We start from the raw sequence: 21,765 nt of genomic DNA, 5'->3' as shown, positions 1-21,765 counted from the left end.
GACCTCAGGTGATCCACCCACCTCGGCCTCCCACAGTGCTGTGATTACAAGCATGAGCCACCGTGCCTGGCCTCCCTGTTCCAGTTTTCTATAATCTGTTCATATTATATTCTGGGTATATGTGGGTGGTGTGATTATCCATGTGGTCTTATTTTCACATTCTTTGCATTAACCATAATGTACTTAATGTTTTAAGATAAGTTTCATTTTACAAAGATGTATGTACAATATCTGGCGTCAGGTAACAATCTTAAAAAAAACTAATTCATTTAAAAATAACATTAAAATTAGCAATACAATTAAACATAAAGACAGTTTGTGAGGACATTGAACTGCACATTCTTACTCCAAATGAATATGCTTTCTTAGACTGGGGAGGAGGAGCCATATTGTTGATGTCACAATAAACTTGTTTCTCCTTCTCCAATAATAAATTACATAATTTGATTTTTTTAATAGGAAAGGATCATACTTCAAGGGAGGATGATAAAAAACATTAATTTAACTTTAGCATTACAACTTTTACATGTGGGCCCAGGAATGTATCTAATGGGACAAAGGTTCCCCAGGGACAAAAGTCATCTAATCTAATAGAGACAAAAGGTTAAGCATAAACCTATCCCTAGAGTGAGAAAAAATGAATAGAATAATTGGCTCAGGGACCTTGTGGTACCTGGAAACAGATGCTGCACATGTACCCGGAGTACGTGGTTAACAAATATCTTCAGTAGTACTGCAGAATGCCTAGGAGATAGTGTCTGGTTAAGAGGAGCTAGAAAGATTTTGATACTCTCTGAAACGAAGTTTAGAAGGGGCCAGTCTGTCTAGTCAAGAGGCCAGGCTCTGTGGATCCAGAGAGCCTGGTATGTGTGATCGGATTGGGAGCAATGTGACAGGGCTTTCCACAGGACTGCTTTGTGAAGCAGATCATACTGGTCTGGGCCATTTCTAGTCTTCTAGACTTCCTTTCTGAGAGAAGAAAGATGGAGAAGGTTACCTTTCAGTACACAGAAAGTAGACGTTTTGTTTTGTTTTACATTTTATTTTATTTTCTCTCCTCTCCTCCTTGTTTACATCTTAGTTACCCTGTAGTTGATCAAGTTAACTAGGATCTAGGAAGTTGGCTTAGATCTAGGAAGACCTGGCTTTCCATCCCAGTCTTTTTCTGTCTATTGTCTATGTCCCTAGAGGTTAGAGGAGACTGGTTCAAAATCATATACAGTTTTAACTTTATTTATTTATTTATTTATTTATTTATTTAGACAGGGTCTCACTCTGGTCACTCAGGCTGGAGTGCAGAGGTGCGATCTTGGCTTATTGCAGCCTCAACCTCCCGGGCTCTGGTGATTCTCCCAACTCAGCCTCCCGAGTATCTGGTATTACAGGTGCACACCACCACACTCAGCTAATTTTTTGTATTTTTAGTAGACATAGGGTTTCACTGTGTTGCCCAGGCTGGTCTTGAACTCCTGGAGTCGAGCAATCCACCCGCCTCAGCTTCTCAGAGAGTTGGGATTACAGGCGTGAGCCACTGCGCCCGGCCTTAATTTAATTTAATTTTTTTTTTGAGACTGGGTCTTACTCTGTCTCCCATGCTGGAGGATAGTGGCACAATCATAGCTCACTGTAACCTCGAATGCAGCTCAAACAATCCTTCTGCCTCAGCCTCCCTAGTAGCTAGGATTACAGGGATGCACTACCACACCCAGCTAAAATCTTAAATTATTTGTAGAGACTGAGTCTTGCTATGGGGCCTGGGCTGGTCTTGAATTCCTGGTCTCAAGTAATCTTTCTGCCTTGGCTTCCCAAAGTGCTGGGGTTACAGATGTGAGCCACCACATGTGGCCTTGGAATACAGTTTTAAGAAATCTCTATAAACAGTTCTTGGCTATTTTTTGTTTCTATCCTTTATCTAAATTTAGACAAAATTTCATTCTTAAGCTATAGACCACTTAAATTATTATTTCTGGATATAAGAAAACAAAGTATAGGCCAGGTGTGGCGGCTCATGCCTGTAATCCCAGCACTTTGGGAGGCTGAGGCCGTGAGGCCAGGAGAATTGCTTGATTCCAGGAGTTTGAGACCAATCTGGGCAACATGGTGAGAACTCATCTTGCTTTATTAAAAAATAAAAATAAAAAGAGAAAATAATAATTAGCCAGGTTTGATAGCTGCTTGTAGTCTCAACTATTTGGGAGGCTGAAGCAGGAGGATTGCTTGAGCCCAGGAGTTTGAGGCAGCAGTTAACCTTGATTGTACTACTCCACTCTAGTAGCCTGGGCAACAAAATGAGACCCTGTTCCTATAAATAAATAAATATATACATACATATATAAGTAAATAAATAAAGCTTTCTTAATGATTTGGCTTATTCTTTTTAAATCCAGCAAATGTTAATTCTAACCTTTAGTTCTGCTGTTAGAGTGAGACGAGATTAGCACATTATATTTACTATCTGGGCTTAAATTGTGGGTGTTATTTCACACAGATAATTCAGGCAAACCCGAGATTTTTAGGGGGTGAACTTGCATTATATGAATACAATAAACACACTCACAATAGAAAACTATGTGGCATATACTAAAAGAAAAAACTCTACCATGTTTTTGAGAATTATACCATGGATAAGTAACAGAAGGCTCGTCCTCAGAGACCTAAGAGTTTGTCTTCTGACTAAACATTTTATGGCTGATATTTCTTCCCCACAGAGCATTCAGTGTCCAGAGACTCCTTTCTCCCCAGCAATGCTGGAGGGATGAGGAATAGGGAGTGTGAAGCTGATGACATATTCCATCCACCATTTCCTGATGGAGTACAGAAAATAACTAAAATTAGGTGCTAATGGTCGTCCTTCTTCAGGATTAAATTTTACTCAGTGGAAAGAATATAGGTTCTTTTATGTTTATAGTTTATCATATCTAGATGTGTTATACTAGATTTAAACTGTTTTCTCTAGGTAGTTACGACATAACAGCTCCGTATGTCTTGTTTATATGTAATATCTAGGACATTTGGAATGAAGTAGTTTTCCAAAGCATTATATAAATCAAGTTTTCATTGACCTTAGGCCAGACCATCAATAGCTTGCTAGTTGTCTTTAGTATTAGCTTAAATTGTATTTTTTCATGTGAAAATGAAAAGAAATATTCTTGTTTTCTCTTTATTTCATTTGGGTTTAATGATCTAACATTTTTGCCCTTTTTTTTGAGATGGAGTTTTGCTCTTGTTGCCCAGGCTGGAGTGCAGTGGAGTAATTTCGGCTCACTGCAACCTCTGCCTCCCAGTTTCAAGCAATTCTCCTGTCTCAGCCTCCTGAGTAGCTGGGATTACAGGCATGTGCCACCACGCCCAGCTAATTTTTTGTATTTTTAGTAGAGACGGGGTTTCACCATGTTGGCCAGGCTGGTCTCGAACTCCTGACTTCAGGTAATCCGTCCACCTCAGCCTCCTTAAATGCTGGGATTACAGGCATGAGCCACTATACCTGGCCTATTTTTGCCCTATTTTCTGAAGTTTACATACATGTATTTTATTTGTTTGCCTCGTCAATCAAATTGTATGTATCTGGAGGCCTAGAATTATGAAGGTATACATATAATCTTTTTTTTTTTTATTTTTTTAAAGATTTTACCCAATGTAGAGAACTACTAGAATTCATCTTGGTAAATAAAAAATACATACTGTTGCAGAGACACTTGTAAAAGCATAAATTTTATCAGTTGTAGTTTTTTGCTTCTTGTGGATAGGCTTGGAGCAGGTAACTTTAATACATTATAGAAAATTTAAGAAACACGAGTGAAAAGAAGAAAACAAATGTCACCCTGAGATATACACTAACATTTTGGTGTAAGTCTTTCAAAGCTTTTTATCCATCTTTATGTTTTTGTTTGTTTGTTTTAGGACAGAGTCGCTCTCTGTCACCGAGGCTGCTGCAGCCTCAGTCTTCTGGCTCAAGTGATTCTCCAGCCTCAGGCTCCCAAGTAGCTGAGACTACAGGCAAGCACCATCACACCTGACTAATTTTTTGATTATTTGTAGAGACAAGGTCTCACTATGTTGCCCAGGTTGCTCTCAAGTTTCTGAGCTTAAGCAGTCCTGACTTGGCCTCTCAAAGTGCTGGGACTATAGGTGTGAGCCACCGCGTCTGGCCCATTTTCCTTTTGTTTTTTTGTTTTTTTTTTCAGATGGAGTCTCACTGTCTGTCGCCCAGGCTGGCGTGCAGTGGCACAATCTTGGCTCCATCTCAGCTCACTGCAACCTTCACCTCCCCGGTTCAAGGGATTCTCCTGCCTCAGCCTCCCAAGTAGTAGTGACTGTAGGCATGCGCCACCACGCCCGGCTAATTTTTTTTTAGTAGAGATGGGGTTTTATCATATTGGACAGGCCGGTCTCGAACTCTTGACCTCATGATCCGCCCGCCTTGGCCTCCCCAAGTGCTGGAATTACAGTCGTGAGCCACTGTGCACGGCTCATTTTCTTTTTAACAAAAATATTATCATAGTTTTCATACCATATTTTTCTGTAGCCTAACTTTTAAGAAATATATAGAATGGATATTTTTGCATGTTGTTAAATACTTCCTGCACCAAACTGTAAATGAGAGAATTCTGTTTCTTTAATGTAATGTTCTGGCTGACACATGAAAAGCTTGAGGAGATGCATCTCACTCTTTTTAGATAGCAAATTATTTTTTAATCATTTTTAGACGACAGGGCAAAGAAAACTAGTAGCTTTAGAGAAACACAAAATATACTGAATAATAGTATTAAAATTGTTTTAAGTTTGACCAGTCGGGTACAAAATGCAATAAGTTTCAGATTATTTTCTTCATGGATTATGTCATTTTTGGGTAATACTCATCAGTTTGGTGTGAAGAACATTTATGCCAATCAGGGAACTTTTAGGATGTTTTCAACTGTAACAGAACTTAATTAACTGTAGCCTAGAACATGAAGACTTTTAATTATTTCACATAACAATAACTTTGATTGGAAGCCTCAGTGGTTGTTTAGTGGTTTTAATAATGTTATCAATGATCTAGGTTCTATCTAAGTTTCCGTTTTGCCATTCATAATGTGTCAATAGTTTTTTCTTCATGGTCACAAGGTGGCTGCCATATCACCAAGTTTCCCACACAAGCATCTCAGGCAGAAAGAAAGGAGCAGTGTGGCAAAGGAGCCTTTTTGTTTGCTTTCTTGTCAAGGCAAAGCCTCCAAGCCAACTTGCACTTGGTAAGTTTATAGAAGGATATGCTCTTATTTTATTATTATTATTAATTAATTTATTTATTTTTTAAGAAACAGTGTTTCACTCTGTCAGCCAGGCTGGCGTGCAGTGGCATGATTACAGCTTATTGCAGTCTCGTATTCCTGGGCTTAAATGATCCTCCCATCTTAGCTTCCCAAGTAGTTCGGACTACAGGACATGCCACCACACCTGACAAATTCTAAAATTTTTTGTAGAGATGGGGTCATGCTATGTTGCCCAGGTTGGTCTTGAACTCTTGTCCTCAAGAAATCCTCCAGCCTTAGCCTCTCAATCACTGGGATTACAAGCATGAACCAACATGCCTAGATCTGCTCTTATTATTGCTATAACTTCATGCCATCAGCCAGGCCTGGTGATGTGTTTCACTCTTGGACCATTCACTGACAGAGGATGGGGATTGCTTTCCTACACCAACTCTTAAATGACAAAGAGGCCAGGCGTGGTGGCTCACGCCTATAATCTCGCACTTTGGGAGGCCGCGGCAGGCAGACCACCTGCGGTCAGGAGTTCGAGACCAGTCTGACCAACATGGAGAAACCCTGTCTCTTCTAAAAATACAAAATTAGCTGGGCATGGTGGCACATGCCTGTAATCCCAGCTACTCGGGAGGCTGAGGCAGGAGAATCGCTTGAACCTGGGAGGCAGAGGTTGCAGTGAGCCGAGATCATGCCATTGCACTCCAGCCTGGGCAACAAGAGTGAAACTCCATCTCAAAAATAATGACAAAGAATGACAAAGAGACTGATCACCTTGAGAGGCTTAAACCAGTCTTGCACTTTGTCTCTCAAGGGCCAGGCACATTGCCCTCCACACAATATCAGGTAAAGTTTATCTATTGGCAAAGGAGGGGGATTGGGTTGGCTATGAGGTATCTTTGACCATGCTAGCACAAAAATGTATACTCTCAGAAGAAAGAAACAATTTCAGGTTGCAGTAAAAATCATGTTGGGACTTTTTACATGACTTCACAAATGGAAAGGTCTTCTAAAAAAATAGAAACTTTGAGGCTAGCTGTGGTGGCTCATGCCTGTAATCCCAGCACTTTGGGAGGCCGAGGTGGGCAGATCACAAGGTCAGGAGTTTGAAACCAGCCTGCCAACATGGTGAAACCCCATCTCTGTTAAAAATACAAAAATTAGCCGGGTGTGGTGGTACGTGCCTGTAGTCCCAGCTACTTGAGAGGCTGAGGCAGGAGAATCACTTGAACCTGGGAGGTGGAGGTTGCAGTGAGCCAAGATCACGCCACTGCATTCCAGCGTGGGCAACAGAGTGAGACTCTATCTCAAAAAATAAATAAATAAATAAATAAATAAATAAGGTAGAAACATTGATTTATTCATGGTGTTGTTAAATGTAAACTATTGAGTAAATTACTCTTTAATCTCTGAAGATAGAGCTCTAGATACTTTCTTGTTCTTTTTTTTTTTTTTTAACTCACCACTATGCCAATGAGGAGAGCTCTAAATACAAACTTTCTAATGGAAGTAGAAGAATAATGATTTAGACAAGTACAAATGATTAAGAAAGAATAGTTTTACACATTACATGACATGAGATCCTAAAACATGACCCCATATTGAGAAAGCACTGTGACCATTGATACTGGAATCTGTCATTCATCATCAGTTACTCAGCACATAATAAAGATCTCACTTACCCTTCCTATGAAGGCATGACTTAGACTTTATTTGCTGTTACTGTCGCTGTTGGATCATATGATAGTAACATCATAAAGAGGGATGATAGATGTAATGTAACTCTAGGGCTAGACTGCCTGAGTTCTGATCCTTGTTCAGCTTTGTAACCTTGGAGAGGGTAAAAGTCTTTTATAAAGCATAGTTTAATAATAATAAACTAACCTGATAAGAGTTGTTACATTGATTAAATGAGTTAATATATGTAAAGCTTTCACTGATGCTGTATATGTTTTAGTTATGTTGTTATCATTGATGTTACTTACATATGTCAGTATTTAAAATTTTACACACTACATTTACATTATCTCATAGTCTCCTTCAACCCTGTAAAATAGGATTTTTCAACTCCATTTTATAGGTGAGAACATTATATTTATGTCTTTTTTTTTTTTGAGACAGAGTCTTGCTCTGTTGCCCAGGCTGGAGTGCAGTAGCGCAATGTTGGCTCACTGCAACCTCTGCCTCTGGGGTCAAGCGATTCTCATGTCCCAGCCTCCTGAGTAGCTGGGATTACAAGCGTGCACCACCACACCTGGCTAATTTTTGTATTTTTTGTAGAGACAGTGTTTCGCCATGTTGCCCGGCTGGTCTCAAACTCCTAGCCTTAAGTGATCTGCCCACCGCCTCAGCCTCCCAAAGTATTGCGATTACAGGCATGAGCCACTGTGACTGGCCAGTACTTATGTCTTGATTGTATATGAGCCCAACAGTGATTTGATTTTTTTTTTTAGTTTTTTAAATTATAAATTATATTTATAGTATAAACAAATTATAATATACATGGAATTTACACATTCTTAGATTATATGGTCCGTAAAATTACATTAAGAAGAGGCAAAAGGAATGATTAGTTAATACATAGGATACTAACAAGTATCCTATGAGTTAATTGCACTCTATAAGAATAATTAGGTTGTTCATTCAGTGCATTATATTCTTGGGATGGTTTTAGACGCATCTAAATCTAAATATGCCAACTTTGAAGCAAAAGTAAAAATGTAGGTAAAGGTCATGGTATATAGTGTGACAATTTCTTGTGCTTTACATGTATTCTATAGTTGTAGAATTTTCATCTGTGACTAATAGGTCTTACAGCAGAAAAGCAAATTCATTTTAGTGAACGTGTGTTGACATTATAGGAATGTCAGCCTAGCACATCAGGAATTCTAAGGTCAATAGAAAACTTGGTAAGTCTAGTCTGATTCAGTAGGGCCACAGGCAAAAAGAGGTATCATTTCACCTTTTTAAAAAATTTATGATGTTCAAAAGTAAAAGCATTCATTATTATGAGAATATATATTTAAAATGCCTGAAGGCCAGGCGCAGTGGCTTACACCTGTAATTTCAGCACTTGGGGAGGCCAAGGCAGGCAGATCACTTGAGGTCGGGGGTTCAAGACCGGCCTGGCCAACATGGTGAAACCCCATCTCTACTGAAAATACAAAAATCAGCCGGGCATATGGTGGGATGGGCCTGTAATCTCAGGTATTCAGGAGGCTGAGGCAGGAGAATCGCTTGAGTTGTGGAGGTGGAGGTTGCATTGAGCCGAGATTACGCCACTGCACTCCACCCTGAACAACAGAGTAAGACTCTGTCTCCAAAAAAAAAAAAAAAAAAGACTGTCATTCTTTACATTCTGGTATTTTAAAATCTTTTTCTTTCTTTTTAAAAAAAGTTTTTAAATTTCTAGTTTTTGTGGGTAAATCTTTTTTAAAATTTACATTGAAGATAATGCTATTTTTTCTATCCAACAAATATTTATCTTGCTTTTTTATATTTTTATTTTTTTAACTTTTATTTTAGGCTTGTGGGTACATGTGAAGGTTTGTTACATAGGTAAACATGTGTCATGGGGATTTGTTGTACATATTATTTTATCACCCAGGTATTAAGCCTAGTACCCAAAAGTGATCTTTTCTGCTCCTCTCCCTCCTCCCAACCTCCTCCATCAAGTAGACCTCAGTGTTGTTTCTTTGTATTCATAAGTTCTTATCATTTAGCTCCCAAGGTAATGCTATTTTATCTTATTTCTTGCCAGAGCATCTAGCAGTAGGACCAATCAGTTGATCAAGGAATTTATTATTATTATTATTTTTATTATTTTCCTTTACCTGATTTCTAGTTCTGCAAAAGGCCACCTTTACTTTGCCCTGTTATTAAACAGTCCATGTCACTTGACCTGATCAAGAAATTTTTTACAGTTGAGGAAATTTTGGCAAAATGCAGCCATACGCTGAGTGACATGGACTGTTTAATAACAGGGCAAAGTAAAGGTGGCCTTTTGCAGAACTAGAAATCAGGTAAAGGAAACCATTCTTATCAGGTCTAATACAATTTTAGATGATAGTCTGAATCTTTCAAAATGTATCAGACCTGGATGTTGTAGGATGAGAATGGCTGGTTGTGGGTATCACTAGTGACATGAATAGAACTTGGAACAGTTATTGCCATCCTGGGACTAGCACTCAGAGAACACATTGGTCGGCTGGGATCACATCTCACCTGCTTCCCATTACTGCCTACTTCTGTGCCTTGACAGCCTGAGTTCACATTTCTCTCTGTTCGTTCTCATGCTTGACTAAGTCACACCCAACAAGTTGTTCTGTCTGGGCGGAGAAGCAGGTCATAGGTGCTATTTGAATACACAGATAGGCAGATCAAGTCAATGGATGAAATAGTACACTATTATGGCAATACATGGCATGCTTTCTGTCTTTATTACACAAACCTGTGGGTTTACTTAGCACAAGACAAATGGGAAGGTGTCACTGGGACGTAAGCATATGAGAATCCACATAGGCATATGCAGTGTGTCTCTCCTTCTGCATTCTTTCTTGTGCTTAGGACTTGAAGACAAGAAGGTTTGGGAGGTCCAGGGAGTATTGTTGGTTTTCCTTTTTCCCCTGCATGTGACATTCAATGAAAAGTCTCCATATTCCAGGGGTATATGTCCATTGTTTCACTGTAACAAGACTTAAAAGCTCTTAGCGGAGTTTACAGTAAAAAACATCAGTAAGGATTTTTAAGTACTTTGGGCTAATGCAATTATTTATTTTTGTAAGCATATATTTTAAACTAAGTAAAATCAGATCTCAAAAAGACGTTTCTTAAGAAGAAGGGTATTCACTTAACTAAGCAACCAGTGTCAAGTGTGGATGCTATCCTAGAAGGCTCTTCTTTCTCAGTGCCTAATCCATGTACCTGGGATGGATTAGTACTATCTACCTCTAATCCTTGTACTTTGCAGGAGGTCTAGGCAATTCTCATTACTTGCTGTGGTTATGCTTTATAAAGTTGCTGGGAGTACTGAATTAGCAAACACTGAATCATTGCTCCCAGGTGGAATATAAGAGTTAAGTTTCTACAAGTGTCTGGTCACAACATTTTCAACAATTGATCAATACATGACTTACTTTTAAGTGTCCTTCTGTTAAAGACGTCTCTTGTGTGTGAGTGGAAAAACTCAAAACTGTTTTTCCTCTGTTCTCACACCACTACCCAAGCAAGCAGTCAATTCTGCAGCAGACATCCACTGGGTGTCCTCCAGTTCAATTTTGACACTATCTTCTTGGAGATAGGGACAGATCCCACAGGTTAAAGGCCCAATCCCCAAGACTACCTGCTCTCCCCAGCCAAGAGTCACATGTCTGGGTCTCTGGAATTTCTGACCTCTGATTGGCTTCAAGTTGGGATTCTCATGACTTTGGGTTGCACTAATTTGCTAGAGAGGCTCACAGAACTCAGGGAAACACATTTATTAGTTTATTATAAAGGATGTTATAAGTCTGGGCACAGTAGCTCACAACTGAAATCTCAGCACTGTGGGGACCAAGGCTGGAGGATTGCTTGAGCCCAGAAATTCGAGCCCAGCCTGGGCAATATAGTGAGACCTTGTCTCTACAAAAAGTTAAAAAATAAGCCAAGTGTGGTGGCATGCACCTGTAGTCCCAGTAACTTGGGAGTCTGAGGTGGGAGGAAAGAGCACAGGAGGCAGAGGCTGCAGTGAGCCAAGATAGTGCCACTGTACTCCAGCCTGGACAACACAGAGAGAGACCCTATCTCAACAAAAAAAAAAAAAAAAAAAAAAAAGAGGATATTATACAGGATACAGATGAAAAGAAACATAGGGCAATGTATGGGAGAAGAGCTTGGAGCTTCCACGTCCTCCCTATGTGCACCACCCTCCGGTAACCTCCAGGTGCTCAGCTATCTGGAAATTCTCCAAACCCAATCTTGAGCTTCTTATGGAGACTTCATTGTATAGATATGATTGACAACCATGCAGAAATGTGATTGGACAAAAAAGGTATGATCTAATACTCTTTATTTATTTATTTATTTATTTATTTATTTATTTATTTTTGAGATGGAGTTTCACTCTTGTTGCCCAGGCTGGAGTGTAATGGCGCGATCTTAGCTAACTGCAACCTCTGCTTCCCAGGTTCAAGCGATTCTCCTGGCTCAGCCTCCCAAGTAGCTGGGACTACAGGCATGCACCACCACACCCAGCTAATTTTGTATTTTTAGTAGAGATGGGGTTTCACCATGTTGGTCAGGCTGGTCTCAGTTTAAACTCCTGACCTCCGGTGATCTGCCCGCCTTGGCCTCCCAAAGTGCTGGGATTACAGGCATGAGCTACCGCGCCTGGCCGACCTAATACTCATTGACTGAGTGGGAAACCCAGCAAGGCCTGTCTGTTCAGATTCTTCTTGGCCTGTGTGTCACATTCCTTCCTCCAGGGTAAGGGGCAAGATCCCTTCTGAATGAGGGTCTCAGGACTCAACCAGAAAGGCCAGGGAAGGTTAGAGTCCTGCCTTAGGCTGGGGAAACCAGAGCAAGGGAAGGTCAGAGAGAGAGATTCCAGTTTCTGAGGCCTGTTTCTGGGCCTAAAGTGTCCCAACATTATAACAAAAGACTTTAACAGGGCTGTGGGAGTTGCGAGCCAGGAGCTGTGGATGAAACCTGTATGTATAATATCACACATCTTATTTAACATATTGTTGATTTGTTGACATTGAGCTTGCAGTCAATATCAGTGAACTCATGTCTGAACTAAGCTAATCTAACATGTGTTTTTGTAAGGCAAATCATAATCTTGTGGTTGAGAACACTCCACAGCATGTCAGCACTAGACGCCAATTTAAATAGGGAAATCATGAAAAAGCACAAAAATGTAAGAAAGGTAGGACCAAGTACACTGCAAAAAGGACATTTGTTTACAGAATGAGAGTCCAAAAAAGAAGCAGAGCATCATTTGGTTTAGCCTTAGCTAGGGACGTGCACATTGGGCAACTTAAATTTTTCACTGCTCTTTGCATGACCACAAATGACTACAAAAGTACTATGAGTATTGATTTGGAGGTTACAAATAAATTTTAGTGAGTATGCTAAATAAGTATGAATCCTTAATAATGAAGATCAGCTGTATTCTGTTCTAGAAGTAACATGCAAAGTTCAAGCCTTTATCTTGTTTTTTGCATAATCCAAATTTATAATGGCAGCACACAACCTATACTTAGCAGTAAAGATATCACTAAATGCTGATAAGAGAACTTTATTTTCATATAGAGAACTTGTCTTTTCAAATTTAAATCATAAGGCATGTTCTTAAGGCTGGAGATTTAAAAAGTTTATAAATCTAATAAATATAGAAAACAAAATATAGGCTGGGCTCAGTGGCTCACGCCTATAATCCTAGCACTTTGGGAGGCCAAAGTGGGTGGATCACCTGAGGTTAGGAGTTCGAGGCCAGCCTGGCCAACATGGTAAAACATGGTAAACCCCTATCTCTACTAAAAATACAAAAATTAGCCGGGTGTGGGGTTACATGCCTATAGTCCCAGCTACTTGGGAGGCTGAAGCAAGAGAATCGCTTGAACCTGGGAGGCGGAGGTTGCAGTGAGCTGAGATCGCACCATCGCACTCCAGCCTGGGCAACAAGAGCGAAACTCCATCTCAAAAAAAAAAAAAAAAGGAAAGAGAAGAAAACTAAATATAAAATTAATATAAGCATAAATTCATAAAAATAAAAATTTTCTTAAAATTAGATCAAAAATTTTTATTTCCTAAGGGAGAATCCAGAGAGAACTGGGAAGAAGAGTGGATAATTTCCAAACACCTGTGTGTGCTCACACACACACACCATGAATCCTTCGCCATTGTTTTAATATGGAAGATGATTGGAGTGTGTTTTCTAGAAATTCTGAATAATACTTATTTAAAGACTTCTATCGGGCTGGCCGGGCACGGTGGCTCACGCCTATAATCCCAGCACTTTGGGAGGCTGAGGTGTGTGGATCACCTGAGGTCGGGAGTTACAGGCCAGCCTGGCCAACATGGTGAAATCCCATCTCTACTAAAAATACAAAAATTCGCTGGGCGTGGTGTTAGGCACCTGTAGTCCCAGCTACTAGGGAGGCTAAGGCAGGAGACTCACCTGAACCTAGGAGGTAGAGATTGCAGTGAGCCGAGATCGCACCACTGCACTCCAACCTGGGTGGCAGAGCGAGACTCCGTCTTAAAAAAAAAAACAAAAACCCAAAACTTCTACTGGGGTCGGGTGCAGTGGCTCACACCTGTAATTCTAGCACTTTGGGAGGCCAAGGTGGGTGGACCCTGTCTCTACCCAAAATACAAAAATTAGCCGGGTGTGGTGGCATACACCTGCGGTCCCAGCAACTTGGGAGGCTGAGATGGGAGAATTGCTTGAGCCCAAGAGGTCTAGGCTGCGGTAAGCCATGATGGTGCCATTGCACACCAGCCTGGGTGACAGAGTGAGACCCTGTCTCAAAAAAAATAAAATTTAAAAAAGACTTATTGGACGTTTAATAAGGATATTATTAACTAACAGTCATTGAGCTTACCACGTACCCACTAAAGGCTTCATAAACATTAATTTAATTAACCCTCCATTTTATGAAGTAGGCTTTGTGATTGGGCATGTCTTGGAGATGAGGTTAAGTAACTTGGAAAAGGTGGGACACCTGGTGATTGGCAGAGTGAGGCTTCAAACTCAGGCAGTCTGGGTCCACACTGTCTGTCCATAGAGTCTGGGTCTCTCCTGCTTTGGCTTATGACGTCAGCACTTACTGGGAAAATTACAGAAACCATTTTCAAAGGTGATATTTTGAAAAATATATGGTGGGGCTCATTTCGTTAAAATGAGCTCTGCACAATGAAAGTACATGAGAGCAGTTTTTGAAAAAGTTCTGATTGCATCCACTGAATTTGACTTTTTTTTTTTTTTTTTTTCTTTTTTAGACAGTCTTGCTCTGTCGCCCAGGCTGGAGTACAATGGCACGATCTTGGCTCACAGCAGCCTCTGCCTCCTGGTTTCAAGCGATTCTTGTGCCTCAGTCACCCAAGTAGCTGGGATTACAGGCATGCAACACCACGCCTAGCTAACTTTTGCATATTTTTTTTTAGTAGAGATGGGGTTTTGCCTTGTTGCCCAAGCCGGTCTCGAACTCTGGGCTTCCAGCAATCTGCCCGCCTCAGACTCCCAAAGTGCTGGGATTACAGGCATGAGCCATCACACTGGCCTGAATTTGACCCTTAATTCTCATGCAATAAGCTAAAAATACACCTAAAAATGATTTACTCTCAAAGGGTTTTAACTTTTTTTCATTGAATCTCTTTTATGTTCACTTAAATTTTGGCTCTGTTCATAAATTGATACAAAGACAAAATTTCCACTAAAATATTAATCTTAAGTAGTAGACATTTTCTAACTATACCTTCCAATCGGAATTAAGTGTTTAATCTAAAATTATGTATCAAAAATACAAGAAAGAACTTCCTTAATTGCCTGGATATGTTTCTGCCTCTCAAGGCGTCAGAAAGTTTTGTACAAACCATTAGAACAGCCCTAATCACAGAGATAGGTGTTCTATTTTTTCTCTCCAAAAGCATAAGAGAGGTTGGGTACAGCAGCTCACGCCTGTAATCCCAGCACTTTGGGAGGCCAGGGTGGGAGGATGGCTTGAGGCCGGGAGTTTGAGACACCAGCCTGAGCAGCACAGGGAGACCCTGTCTCTATATACAAACATACATACATACATACATACATACATACATACATACATACATAACTGAGGTGGTGGCAGGCACCCTGTAGTCCCAGCTACTTGTGGAAGCTGAGGATCATTGCACCACTGCACTCCAGCCTGGGCAACAGAGTGAGACTCTGCTTCAAGAAAATAAATAAATAAAATTTATAATGTTCCCCCTTCACTCTCCTCTCTGCAGCCAAAAAAAAATCCTTTAGTAACTCTTATGTAACCATTAAAACTATATTATAGAAGAATATATCTTGACAAAAAAAATGTATACCACATGTTGCAGAAAACTCTGCCTATGACACAGCATGTGTAATAACAAGGCCAATTTGTAAACACACACAGAGAGAGACATATTTACAGTTAGTATAAGGTTAAGTACTTACGCTGTATGTACTAAAACACAAGTCGTTTTACTGTGCGTGTAAAAATACTCTAATAGTGATTATATTTTGAAGATGGGATAAAGTTTTTATTCCTGAGAACCAGAAGTGTGTCTCAATACACCTAATATTTTTGCTAGTGGAGAGATATTGAAACCCCGTGATCTTCAGCTACTGTGTGCATTCAGACTCTTTGGTCTTCTTGGGTCAAGTCAGCTGGTGATTACTAAATGGTGAGAGTGTGCCTGACATGCAGGAGACAGGTGAGAAGACAAAGAAATAGAAGGCAATGTCCTAGCATTGGCAGACAGACAGACCATCTGTATATATTTCAACTTATTTGGATCACAGTCTGTTTAGGAAGGCAAATGTACATGCAAAATACAGTAGAATGCTACAGAAACAGAACAAATATTCCAGTGCTGGAATATACTATTATAGTAACTATAGTATAGAAAATCACTATGTGCTAAGAAATTTAGAAACACTCCAGCAAAAGGCAGGGACTTTGAGAGCTAATAGTTGGGATGATGAAAAAGGAAGACAGGGAGTTTCCTTTCATGGTGGTAGCACCAGAATACTCACAATGTCCTATATGCTAACCATGAGGGCTGACCATGCCGAGATTAACAGGCAGTGTTCATTGCCTTCTGGCAGCAAGGGCAAAAGTAGAAACACAAGAATTTTTTTTTTTTTTTTTTTTTTTGAGACGGAGTCTCACTGTCACCAGGCTGGAGTGCAGTGGCGCGATATCGGCTCATTTACAACCTCCTCCTCCCGGGTTCAAGCGATTCTCCTGCCTTAGCCACTCTAGTAGCTGGGACTACAGGCGTGTACCACCACACCCAGCTAATTTTTATATTTTTAGTAGAGATGGGGTTTCACCGCTGTTGGCCAGGATGGTCTGGATCTCTTGACCGCGTAATCCACCTGCCTTGGCCTCCCAAAGTGCTGGGATTACAGGCGTGAGCCACCGCACCTGGCTGAAACACAAGAATTTAAGATAATTCTTGTTATCTGAAAAGAAAGGTGATGTCTCATTGTTGCTCAAGTAAGTTAAGAACAAACCAAGGTCCTAGCCCAAAGACAACAACCTTTGAAGGAAAATCTGGGATATAATGTCAAAGAACACTGCAGTCCAGGGGCTAAATGAATGTGCCCTGAGCAACTTATCTAGGATCTCACTTGATAGCAGGCTGGGATTTATAGTACCCAGGGGAAGGCTGACAGTATCTTTCCTCCAGATCATCTCTGAGCTGGGCTTTTGTTAATAAGCTGTCCCAGGAGTGCTGAGTCTCTGTCACTGACAGAGGAGGCAGATGTGTTGAAAGCAGGATCATGGGTTGATAATTTGTTAGGGATGTAGAGAAGCCTAACTGGTTTTCTTACGTGGAAAAGACCACCCTCTTTTCCCACTTCCCAGATGTGCTAAAGTGTTCTGGCGAGGATATAGGATTGTCCTTGGGGAATTAGCCTTGGGTTCACTCCAATGCATGAGTAAATGTTTGGTTTTGCAAGGCAGGTGTTACCTGGCAAGCTCCACACACTTTATTACAAAAATCCTTCTGTTCTGACAGGAATGTGTCATAATTGTTATTTTACAGTTGAGGAAGCTGACTCTCAAAGAAGTGATTAACTCATCTCTGTGTGTGATTCAGATGAGATTAGAACTGCCCAGCTCCCGAGACCATGCTACTCCCTGCCTACCACAGCCACATGTGTTACAGAGAACAAAGCTGAAGTGCAGGCTGCCGTGTCTCTGAGCTAGACAACCTGAGCTCATCCCTCCTGTTTCTTGCAGTGCTGTTAAAATGGAGGATTTGATGAGCAGCAGTAGCTGAGAGGAGAATCAACCTGGCCTGACTAAGGTTTACGTGGGGTTTGAGGAATAAAGTTGGGTTGTGAGGGTCGATTGGAAGCTTGGAAGCCAGACTAAGGAGTTGGAGTAGGTCTGCTAGACAGGAAGGAACCACAAAATCAGGAACATAATGGTGGAAGGGCCTCCTGTAAATTGTCAATACTTAACTATTTTGGCCTATGAATGGCAATAGCACATGGTTCCACTAAAGAGATGCCCTGGTATTGTTTTCTGTGAGAGGATAATGGAGAGGGTTGCTTATAGTTTGTAGATATCTAGCAAATGGTCTGTTTTGCTAGTCCAGCTAGTCAGAAGCCAGTTCTCTTTTTGAAGAATAGAGATCAAACCTGCTCTATAAGCTTATATATTTACCACAATTTGGGTGGGCACGATAAAGATTAAATGCACAGAAAGGCCACATACCACATTACATTTAAGAAATCCTTTCTTAGTTGGGTGTGGTGGGGTACACGTGTAGTCCCAGCTCCTCGAGAGGCTGAGGTGGGAGGATTGCTTGAGCCCAGGGGGCAGAGGTTGTAGTGAGCTGTGATCATGCTACTGCACTCCAACCTGGGCAATAGAGTGAGACTCTGTCTCAAAAAAAAAAAAAAAGAAATTCCCCAAATCAAGAAATTCTTTCATCAGAAATAAATGAGCAGCCTACCAACCCACTTTCCTTCCATCCTGAATGTTTTTTTCTTTCTTTCTTTTTTTTTTGAGACAGGGTCCCACTTTCACCCAGGCTGGGGTGCAGTGGCATGATCATGGCTCATTGCAGCCTTGACCTCTCTGGGCTCAAGCGGTCCTCCCACCTCATCCTCCTGAGTAGCTGGGACTACAGGTGCATGCCACCACACCTGGCTAATTTTTCTATGTTTTGTAGAGATGGGCTTTCGCCATGTTGCCTCAGCTTGTGTCTGCCTTGGCTTCCTAAAGTGCTGGGATTACAGGCGTGAGCCACCTCACCCGGCTGTGCTTGCTTTCTTATGACAGATGTTCGTGGCATCTTGTGGCAGACTTACGAAAGTTGAGTTAGGTCAAAGTGTTTCCTTAGTGCCTAGCTCAGAATACTCATGCTATAGAAACCGTTTTACTTTTTCCTTTCCTAGGGTAGCCTTGGCTTCATCTTCCCTCACCTTAAACTTGTCATCAGGGAAGCAATGTATCAAACTCTGGGACCTGTGGATTCAGACACAGTTTCAATTCTGCCTTTGCTACTTAATGACTTGGTGAACTTGAGCACATTTATTAACCTCCCTAGGCCCCCATTTCTAAGTGTGAAATTGAGATAATCAAATTAGGCTGTAGTGATAATTAAACTAGTTAAGGTGTGTCAATGGCTTACAAAATGTCCAGCACTTTCTAGGCTCTCCATGAAAAGTAGGTTTTACTGGCATGACTCTCAGCAGATATTTTAGTATTATTTTGCTTTCAACTGAGTAATGAATTCCTAGCCAACATTTTTGAACTTCTCATTACGCATTCAGAAATGTCATGTCACAACCAGGGCTAAGAACTTTTCATTGCTCCCAAATTGCCTGTCACTATGACTCAGATTTCCCCACCTGATAAGGAAGATTCCTTGACCTTAACTCACCATTCAATCTTACAGTTAGTTTTCCCATTGCTCTATAAGTATCTTATGACCCTGGCAAATTAAACCACTGGAATATCTCTCTTCTTTCTCTATTTCTGAAACTTAGGAAGCCCAACTCAGTGCTGCCACCTTCATACAACCTTTTAAGGTTTTGAACTTTTAATCTTACTCTTCCATTTTTGCTTTTCATTTGGCAGTGGTAGATTTTCTCATATTAAAGTCAGTTGTGACTTGTATATCACCCTTATAGCATTTTATACTCATTGATGATAAGACTTGGCCTTCATCCCAGTCTGCTACACTATGCGGTCAGTCCATAACTGTAAAATTTCAGTGACTCAGTTTGATAAATGTTTATTGAGGAGCCTGTATTTGCCAGACTTTGTTCCAGGCACAAGGCTGCTGTTCTCAGAGACCATTCATACCACTAGGACACAAACACTAAACATGTAAACAAGTATATAGACAAAATTAGATGTTGCTAACTGCTATAATGAAAATAGTGTGATAGGAGGTGACTTGGGGCCAGAGGGAGCTGTTTTAGCTAGGGGGTCAGGGAAAGCCTCACTAAAGGATTGGCATCTGACCTGGTAGCAAATGAGAAGACCAGGCTAGCCCTGGGACCATCTAGGAGAAGAGAGATCCAGATAGGACACAACAAATACAAAGCCCCCTCAGGTGAACTGTGTATGGCTTCGCACCCAAGTAGGCTTCTGCTTTCTGTTTTGTGTCTGAATACCTCAGATATTGATTGCACATTTGAATTGTAGTTTGGAGTTTGTATATTCTCAGTGTGATTCTGTACTATTTTTATCTAAATGATTGGGTCTTTCTTCATTCACAGGAACTGGTTTTTCCCTACATAGTCTTGGACACAGACTATTTAGTTCAAACCCCAGCTGCACCACTGACTATCTGGGTGACCTCAAGTAAATTGTTCACTCCTTAAGACTCAGTTTTCTCTTCAGCAATGAGTGTCCCAATAACTGCTTTGCAGAGTTGTGAAAATCTAATTAAATAATGTCTATTACCTAGCATGTAGTAGAAGCTCAGTAAACAGTGGAATTTATTATGTCACATATCACATTTGGGTACCTTAAAATTTGGCATACTTCAGCACATTCGTTAACCTCCTGTAGGGAGACAGGAGGAAAATGGCAACTTTAATTTTCTGGGGAAAACAATCATCCAAAATATCTATATATTCAGGCCTGGCACAGTTGTTCACACCTGTAATCCCAGCACTTTGGGAGGCTGGGGTGGGTGGATTGCATGAGCCCAGGAGTTGGAGACCAGCTTGGGCAACATAGCAAAACCCCATATCCAAAAAATAGAAAAAAAATTAGGCATAGTGGCATGTGCCTGTAGTCTCAACAACCCAGAGGGCTGAGGTGGGAGGATCACCTGAGCCTGAGGAGCTCAAGTCTACAGTGAGCTGTGATTGTGCCACTGCACTCCAGCCTGGGCAACACATTGAGACCCTGTCTCAAAAAATAAAATAAACCTACAACCACAAGATGTCTATATTCAGCAAAATGGTTCAGCACAGCCTCTTGAAATCACTACATTAAAGTTTTGCTGAGTCTGACTAAAATTAAGAGAAAATTTTGGTTGTCTGTTACCTTTATAATTAATTTTACTATGGGCAATCTTTCAATCATTTGTTCAGTTTTCTACTGTTAGCATTCTTTTAGTTTATTTTTTAACTTTAGATTTAAAAAAAATATAAAGTAGGCATGGTATAAAATTTAAAATGTTCCACAAGGGTATGCAGTGAAAAAGTATTTTATATAAAGGACTACATCCCTTTCCCCAACCACACAATTCTCCTCCCTGTGGATAGCCAGTGTGCTCTTCAGAGATGTTTTGTGTGCACAAAAGCAATTACAAATAATAAGATTCTCATTATTCCAGGTAGATACGTTCTGTAAAGTCACCACAAACACTGAACTTGTGAATATGGAACCCTTGCACTTAGGGAAATACAGGGTTAGTTTCCTGAGAGCTTTTGGTTACAATATTTCTGATCAACACACAACCTAGTTTTGTGTGTGTTTCTGCTTAAAATACCTTATTTAACATATATTGTTGATTCCTTAACATGGAACTCACAGCCAACAGCACTAACTCACACCTGAATGAAGCTTATCTAACATACGTAGTTTCTCTGTAAGACCTGTTGAATCCTTCTCGTTCTTAGGAACATGAGATAGCAGTAAGCTTGGGAGCCATTTTAAACAGTGAAATTGCCAACACAAAGCACAAAATTGGAAAGACATGGGACTAAATAAGACTGCAAAAGAGACCTATTTTGCAGTATGAGAGCTGAACAGGAGGCAGTGTGTCACCTTGCTCCACCTTAGCTGGGGATGTGCAGGTCAGGCAACTCAAATTTTTCATCCCTCTGTGCATGTTTGAAAATTACCATGAAAGTGCCATCAGTATAGACTTGGGGTTAAATTTTCATAAGTAGGAGAATTTGCAAATACAGAATCAGTGAATGAGGATTGACTATATATTTTTTTCCTTTAAGAACACAAATGCTAGTATATAATACATAGCATTTTGTATCTTACTCTATGGACTTAACAGTGCATCTTGAAGATATTTTATACATACACAGACATATTTCATTTGAGTAAACTAGGAGCTTCTGCATTCTATATTGTTCAGGCTGCCTATAATCCATTACATGGGCGTTTGTGCTTTTTCCAGTCTTTTATTACTTGGATTACATTGCACTGGAAATGTTGATAGATACTGTCTTCTGTAATGGTTGTATATTATACCTCTCTACCACCATTACAAGAGGGAATAGATAGCATTCTTTCATATAGCAGTATCCATTGCTAATTGTACTGGATAGTGACTTGAATTCTATTTATTCTTTAGTACCGATCTACTC

At 40.4% G+C, this 21,765-nt stretch overlaps 1 protein-coding gene across 2 annotated transcripts in view; it reads left to right on the top strand.

Moving 5' to 3' along the window:
- Nucleotides 1-21,765, top strand: part of ELOVL6 (ELOVL fatty acid elongase 6) — a 149,976-nt gene that overhangs the window by 16,987 nt on the left and 111,224 nt on the right. The window lies entirely within an intron of this gene.

Source organism: Pongo pygmaeus, chromosome 3 (genome assembly GCF_028885625.2).
Source record: "Pongo pygmaeus isolate AG05252 chromosome 3, NHGRI_mPonPyg2-v2.0_pri, whole genome shotgun sequence".
Taxonomy (NCBI): domain Eukaryota; kingdom Metazoa; phylum Chordata; class Mammalia; order Primates; family Hominidae; genus Pongo; species Pongo pygmaeus.
The sequence above is the reverse complement of the archived record's forward strand: the minus strand, read 5'-3'. Positions and strand labels throughout refer to the sequence as shown.